The sequence below is a fragment of the Panthera onca genome, chromosome X, assembly GCF_046562875.1.
Source record: "Panthera onca isolate mPanOnc1 chromosome X, mPanOnc1 haplotype 2, whole genome shotgun sequence".
Taxonomy (NCBI): Eukaryota; Metazoa; Chordata; class Mammalia; order Carnivora; family Felidae; genus Panthera; species Panthera onca.
The window spans coordinates 106,442,672-106,450,832 of NC_138357.1; the positions used below are offsets into that span (position 1 = coordinate 106,442,672).

General features: G+C 33.4%; 1 pseudogene; it reads right to left on the bottom strand.

Moving 5' to 3' along the window:
* On the bottom strand, positions 1 to 707 carry LOC145713955 (rRNA-processing protein FCF1 homolog pseudogene; annotated as a pseudogene).
* Positions 708 to 8,161: the final 7,454 nt, after the last annotated feature.

The window sequence follows — 8,161 nt, forward strand, 5'->3', positions numbered from 1 at the left end:
AGCATATTGCTACATGAACTGGCAACAGAAAAAGTTGGTAAAGGAAGGCAGAGGAACTCTATCTTTAGAGTGTTAGAATTAGAACCGAGGGGTTCCATAATCATCTGGCATCTGCTCAATGTTGTACCTATAGTTAGAAATGTATATGATGGGAACTCCAGGGATCTTCTGGATTCTGATCCTTCGTTTAAGGTCCCGGTCAACTGTGGCCACAATGTAACACTTATGCTGAGTTACTCTCTTTACTAGGCAGTCATCTGCATAGGTTCCTTTGTGTGTGCATGGCAATAGTTCAGATCTTGGATCCTTGGCAGTCCTTAGAGCCACTCGACACTTTTGCCCCAATTTCTCAATTTCAGCCATTACACAGTCAGTTATACAAGGGATACACTTGGAATACAGACAGTCCATCATTGATTGTACTAAGTCAAGTTTGGCTTTAATGGAAAAGTTGATAAAGTTGGTATCAACCAGGATGTGGTAAGGTGGGCCCAGCTGTGTGTTATATTGGAAGAATAAGCAGGAAGGATGTTGGGGGACTTCTCTTCCCTTGCGTGCACTTGGATCTTTCTTTTCTTTCTTTTTAGGTTTCAATCTATCCTTCTTTTTCAGCCTCTGATCTCGGAGACTAAGCATTCGCTTCATGGTTGCATACTTTCTTGGTTTCTTTTGCTTCCCCATGTTCACGCCGCACTCTTGTTTCTTCCGGAATCCCACATCGTCTTTATCCATTCATCTGTTGATGGACATTTGGGCTCTTTCCATAATTTAGCTATTGTTGATAATGCTGCTATAAACATTGGGGTGCATGTATCCCTTTGAATACCATATAATTTCACTCATATGTAGAATTTAAGAAACAAGACAGATAATCATGGGGGGTAAAAAAGAGAGAGGCAAACCAGGAAATAGATTCTTAACTGTAGAGAACAAATTGAGGGTTGCTGCAGGGGAAGTGAGCAGGCAGATGGGTTAAATAGGTGATGGGGATTAAGGAGGGCCCTTGTTGGGATGAGCACTGGGTGTTACATGTAAGTGATGAATCACTAAATTCTACACCTGAAACTAATATTACACTGTATGTTAACTAACTAGAATTTAAATAAAAATTTGGAGAAAGAAAGAAAGTAATTATATTCTCATAAGTGGAACATGTTGAATAGAAAACAGTATTAAAGTATTAACTATAAGGGATGCCTGGGTGGCTCAGTCAGTTGAGTGTTCAGCTCTTGATTTCAGCTCAGGTCATGATCTCACGGTTTGTGAGTTTGAGCCCAGTGTTGGGCTCTGCACTGACAGCAAGGAGCCTGCTTGGGGATTCTCTCTCTCTCTCTCTCTCTCTCTCTCCCTCTCTCTCTCTCTGCCCTTTCTCTCCTTGCTCTCTCTCTCTCTCTCTCTCTCTCTCTCTCTCAAAATAAATAAACTTAAAAAGTAAAGAAAAATAAAGCATTAACTATAAGACAGAGTCTATTAGATATATTTTTTAAAGTTTATTTACAGTGTTTTAAATGTTATTTTTAGTATTTGTTGCACTTTCCCAGTCTACATTCTTACTTTGTTCATTTATTTTACATACAGAATTTTATTTTTTTGTAGTTAAATCTGTCATATTTATCATTTATTTATGTTTTCTGAATTTGGGGTCATATTATAAAGGTCGTTCTTTCTCCCAAATGACCTTAATATTCTTCCACTGTTTTTTTAACTCTTAACGTCCGATATATTTACTAGGCAAAATCATAAACAGTTGGTCTATAGTTTGGATTTTGCCTGGAATTGTTTTTATTCACACAGTGAAGTTTTTGTTGTTGTTGCTTCAGTTCATCAGCGTGTGTGTTTATAAACTTATTTTTGAAGTATAATGTACATAAAAACAAAAAAAATGAACTAATCATAGTTACAGCTCTGTGTATTTTCACAAAGTGAACACATCCATGTATCCGTCATCCAGATCAAGAAAAAGAACTACAGCAGAGACAGTACTGTGAAAAAAAACGTTGCAGACATGCCATCTGGTTTTAAAACTCCGAAGCCCCCAAAGTACCTCCTTCCAATTGCTATTCTTTCTAAAACATAACCACTCTCGTAAATTTAAAAGTTCCAAAAGATAAGTTTGCCAGTTTTTGAACTTTATATAAATTGAAGCAATAAAATCACTGCTTTTCATATGATTATTGACCATTTAAATATCTTCTTGTGAAAGTGCTTATTTGGGTCTTTTGTCTATTTTTCTACTGGGTTGTCTCCCTTTTTTTAATGTTCTATAGAAGTTCTGTATGTTTTTTAGACATAAGAACTTTGTTGGAAGTCTGTGCTGAATTTATCTTTTCCTGCTTCTTGGCTTGCTTTTTCATTCTCCTAATAGTGTATTTCAATGCCAAAAGTATGTCAGTCTATTTTGTCAGTTTTCTCATTTTTGATTATTATTTTTTGGGAGTCCTGTTTGAGAAATCGTTGCCTATTCCATGGTTATAAAGATGTTCTACCACATTTTCTTCTAAACACTACATTGTTTTAACTTTCACAGTTGGTATGCAATGCATGTAGAACTGATTTTTCTATTATATGTGTTAGAAATGATGAGTTATTTTTTTTCTCGTAAATGTTCATTTCATCCAGGACCTTTTACAAACAGACACTTCTTTCTCTACTGCATTCAGTTGTCATAAATCAAGTGGTCATATATATGTGGGTCATCTTAGAACTTTTCAGTCTTTTCTGTTGGCCTATTTTACTATTCTTTTGCAAATACCATATTGTCTGCGTTACTGTGGTTTTGTAATCATTTTTGGTAGCTGGTGGTATAAGTTACCGAGTTTTGCTCTTGTTCAAGATTGCCTTGGCTGTACTTGGCCCTTCAGGTTTCTATACACATTTAGAGTCAGTTTGTCAATTTCCATTTTTAAAAAAACTGCAGAAATTTTGATTGGGAGTGCGTTTAATCTCATATTTAGTTGGAGGAGACTTGACATCTTTAAATCATTCAGTTCTCCAATCAATGAATAATTATTTAGTTCATCTTTTTTTGTATTTAGCTCTTCTTTAATTTCTCTCAGCTATATTTTGTAAGGACATATTGTACATATTTATTAAACTTATTTCTGGGTATTTTATGTTTTTAGGTAACTTTGTAAATGTTTTTATTAATCTCATTTTTGTTTATAAACCATAATATAAAGATACAGCCAATTTGTTTGTATCAATTTGTATCCCACAACCTTGATGTTTTTACTTATTAATTTTAAATATTTTGTCTATAGATAACTTTTAAAATTGTATGTAGAACCCTATATGGTTATTAATGACAATTAATAACCATTTAATTGTTTTTTTTAGATCCTTACATATTAATGTATGTATTTATGTATGTGTTCTTGCTTCCTTACAGTAGCTAGGGTGGCCTTCAAAAGGTTAAATATAAGTGATGACAGTGTTATTAATAGGCCTATTTTGTCTTGTTTCTGATCTCAAGGGGAAAACTTTCAATATTTCACTATAACTAGAATGTTTGCTCTAGGAATTTAGATCCTTTTTATTCAATTCAGGAAATTTCCTTTTCTAGATTAATGGTTTTTATCAATAATGACTATTAACTTTTGTCAAATACATTTTCTTCATTGATATATGTGATTTTCTCCTTTTGGTCCTGTCATTTTTTGAGTAAAATATTTGATATTTTTAATGTGAAAGAAATCTTACTTTCCTGGAATAAACCTCAACTGATCATGATGTATTATCTTTTTTTACCTAGATTTATTTATTATTTATTATTTAATTTACCTTTTTATTTATCACTGTATTTAATTTTCTGATGATTTAAGATTGTTGCATCTGTGCTTATGAAAGCTAATTACCTATAATATTATTTTTCATAATGTCCTTGTCAAGTTTTGGTGTTACAGTTAGGCTACTCTCATAAAATGAATTGAGATGTCCCCTGTTTTTCTATTCTTTGGAAGTGTTTTTATGTAATATTGGGTTTTTTCTTCCTTAATGAAGCCATTTGGTCCTGGAATTTGCTTTGAGGGAAATTAAATTATTGATTCTGTTTAATTTCATTACTATTCAGATTTTCTATTTATTTTTATGTAAATTTTAGGAAGATGCACTTTTCTGGGAATCCATCTAGTTTAATAAGTTTTCTGTAGTACAGTATTTTGGATGTGTGTTGGAGCTGTAGTGATATTCCTTTTTCATTCTAACAGTGGCTTTCTTATGCTTTCACTTTATTTTTCTTGATCCCTCTTGCCAAGAATTTATCCACTGAATTAGTCTTTTTAGGGTATTAACTTTTAGTTTGTTGATACTATATTATGTATTTGAACTCCATTTCATTGATTTTTCTCTTCTTGTTTATTTTGTTTTTTATTCTTTGGGTTTATTTTGCTTTTCTCTTGCTATTTTCTTGAGATGGATGCTATCTTTTGTTAACTTATCCATTTTTACCCTCTCCTCTTCTCTAAAATAATGGCTTTTAAACTGTAACATTCCCTATAAATATATGTTGAGTATTTTCAAAATGTTATGCTGTATTTTTATTTTCATTCACTTCAAAATACATTCTAATCTCTGTTTTGTTTTTTTCCTTTTCTCTGTGGTTTATTTAAAAATGTATTTTTCGGGGCGCCTGGGTGGCTCAGTCGGTTAAGCGGCCGACATCGGCTCAGGTCACGATCTCGCGGTCCGTGAGTTCGAGCCCCGCGTCGGGCTCTGTGCTGACAGCTCGGAGCCTGGAGCCTGTTTCGGATTCTGTGTCTCCCTCTCTCTGACCCTCCCCCGTTCATGCTCTGTCTCTCTCTGTCTCAAAAATAAATAAACGTTAAAAATTTAAAAAAAAAAATGTATTTTTCAATTTCTTTTTTTAAAATGTTTTTATTTATTTTTGAGAAAGAGAAAGCACACGCGGGGCGGGGGGGGGGGGGCGTTAGAGGGGGAGGGGCAGAAAGAGGGGGGACAATTTCTGAAGCAGACTGCACTGACAGCAGAGAGCCTGATGCAAGGCTCAAACTCAGGCACTGTGAGCTCATGACCTGAGCTGAAGTCAGATGCTTAACTGACTGAGCCATCCAGGTGCGCTGTATTTATCTATTTCTAAAGTTAAGGGAGATTTTGATGTATTTTTTATTGATATTTTCACCTAATTACATTATGATTAGTGACTATGATTTTCGTTAATTCTCTGAAAAATTTTTAAAGTTATTTTGTGGCCTGGTATATATGGTTAGTGATTTTAAATGTTCCTTGTGTGCCTGAAAAAATGTGTGTGTTGAATTCACTGGGTAGAATGTTCTCTGTATACCCTAAACATCAAATTTAAAAATCATAAAATATTCTGTATTTTATAAATGTTTTACCTGCTTGATCTATCAGTTCAGAGAAGTATACTAAAATCTTTCACTACTTTTATAGATTTTTCTATGCCTTCTTATATTTTTGTCAATTTTTGCCTGTGTACACAGAATACATATTATTTGAGGTATAATGATTAAAATACTTGCATCTTCCCAGGAAATCAAACTTTTGATCATTCAGAAATAATCTTTATATCTAAAATTGCTTTTTTGCTTTTAAAATATATTTAATATTAATATAGCTATGCTTGACTTATTTTCATTGGCATTCACATGGTAAAACTTTTTCTAAGCTTTTTCAACATTATTGTATCCTTTTGTTTCAGATAACTCCCTTGTAAATAACATATGGTTGATTGTTTAAATCAGGTCCGAATCTATTTTCCTTTAATTAGCACTTTCATTACATTTCTTTAATAAACTAGTATATTTAGGTTTACAAATACTGGCTTATTATTTGCATTCATATTGTCCCAGATGTTTGATGAATCTCTTTTTCTCATTCTTTACATTTTTTTGAGTTGAACATTTTGTTATTTCTTTTTCCCCTTCTATGATATTTATAGTTTAATATTCTTTATTTCTTCAATTCCTCTGTCTCTAGAAATTACAACATGCACCACTGAATTACCAAAGACTAATATTTGTTGGTTTTTACCCTCTTCTTAGTAAATGTGGGAAATGTAGTCTACTTTAACTACAATTAATTCTGTTTTTGATTTATGTATATATTATTTCTGTGGGGTTTCATTCTTTAATTTTTAGCTCTGGCAGCTATTGTTATTTTTATTTCATGTACTCTATGTTGATTCAGATTTAATCATATTTACAGTTTTGCTTCCTTCCTGCATCTCAAGACCTTACATTTAGGATTCTTTTTTTCAGCTTAGACACACTGTATTTTTTCCTTTATTGTGATATGGTTGCTGAAGGATTATCGTGATTTCTCTTTGTCAGTCTATGTCTTTATTTCCTGTTCATTTTTGAAAGGTATTTTTATAGAACATTTAATACTATGTTGGTAGTCATTTTATTTTAATACTTTGAAGCTATAATTCTATTGGCTTCTGGATTTCATTGTTGTCACAAAGACAGCTACCCTTTAAACTGTTGATCCTTTAAATGTGATACTCCCGTGAATTTTATAAAGATGTTATTATTTTTTGCTTTGATTTTCCACAGATATATTGTACATATTCTTGAATATCTTTTATCTTTTGTGGGTTTCATTGGGATTCTTGAATGTATGGGTTGATATGTTCTATTAGTTTTAGAAAATGTATAGCCCTTTTTTAGTTACATTTTCTTTTTCTCTTTTTCTGAACTCCCTTTAAATGAATTTAAAACCTTTCATTGTATTCTCTGTCTCTTGGCCTTTCTTCTGTATTTCATTTACTTTTTCTCTTCCTGATTCATTCTGTGTAGTTTCTTCTGACCCATCTTACAAATCACGATAGTTTTGTTTTGTTTTGTTTTTCAACTGAATTAAATATGCCGTAAAATCTACCCTTTACCTTTTTAATTTTGGTCATTGTATCTTTTAGTTCTAGAATTTCTGATTGGTTCTTTTTGAAATTGTCTTGTTACTTTTTACACTTTGCTGTTTCTTGCTGAATAGTTTAAGTTCAGCACTTACCTCAGTGATCAGGGATGGCATAGCTGATTTATAGTCTCTGTGTGTCGGTTATATATGGTATCTGTTCTTATTGTGGGACTGTCAATCATCGTGTCTCCCCATGTACTGGGTTTTTTTTTATTGTGTACAGATGATTTGTTTGGATACCTATTTAGACATTTTATTGTGTTCTGGACATGGATATGATGATTTTATGTATTTGTGCCTACAGCTTCCAGGGAACTTTTTCCCCTCTACTGCCAAGTGTTTGGAGGCATTGGTAATCTAAAATCACCATAATCCAATTTTATAGTTTGAGATTTTCTAGGGACTAGACGACCTAAAACTGCTTTGGTCCATGCAAGGGCAGGTTTCTTTCTGGTTCATGGTTAGTCCTAGTTTACAGGATCCCAGGAACTAACCTAAATGAAGGACAGGTTACAAAACTGTTGTACATCTTGGCAGGATCTGAAATTAAATTCATCTTTTGATCACTTAACCTTTCAGACTATGTCAGCCATTGTTGGCCTCTTAGCCACCTGCAAAGTGTCACATACAACATTGCAAGTATTGCTTTCAATTCTGAATTTCTGTCTTCTCCAAGATATTGGCTTTCTATTTCCTCATCATATTTTTAGCTTTCTGATTATATGTTTTCCTTCTTCTCCAGATTTTTAGGTATGTTTTTTGGGATGCAGGTTCTGGATTATGCAATTTACCAATTCAGTAAACTTTATACAGCTTTCTTAGTCATTATCTTGTAATATTGACACGTTAAATTAAGTGTTGACAAACAGTGTGTGTTCTGTTTCTACTTAGGTTTCCCTTGCCTGTAAATTCTCCAGGGCAACGACGAAATGCTGTCTAGAAAATGCAGAAATTGTGAGTTTAGCAAGGATTATATATTCAATGATATCTAACAAAGTTCTTTGCAAGTTACTTTTTTTAAATTTTTTAAATGTTTTTGTATTTATTTTTGAAGGAGAGAGAGAGACAGAGCATGAGCGGAGGAGGAGCAGAGAAGGAGAGGGAGACACAGAATTTGAAGCAGGCTCCAGGCTCTGAGCTGTCAGCACAAAGCCCGACGCGGGGCTTGAACTCATGAACCGCGAGATCATGACCTGAGTCGAAGTCGGACACTCAACCGACTGAGCCACCCAGGTTCCCTTATTTGTAAGTTTCTGATAGCCATTAA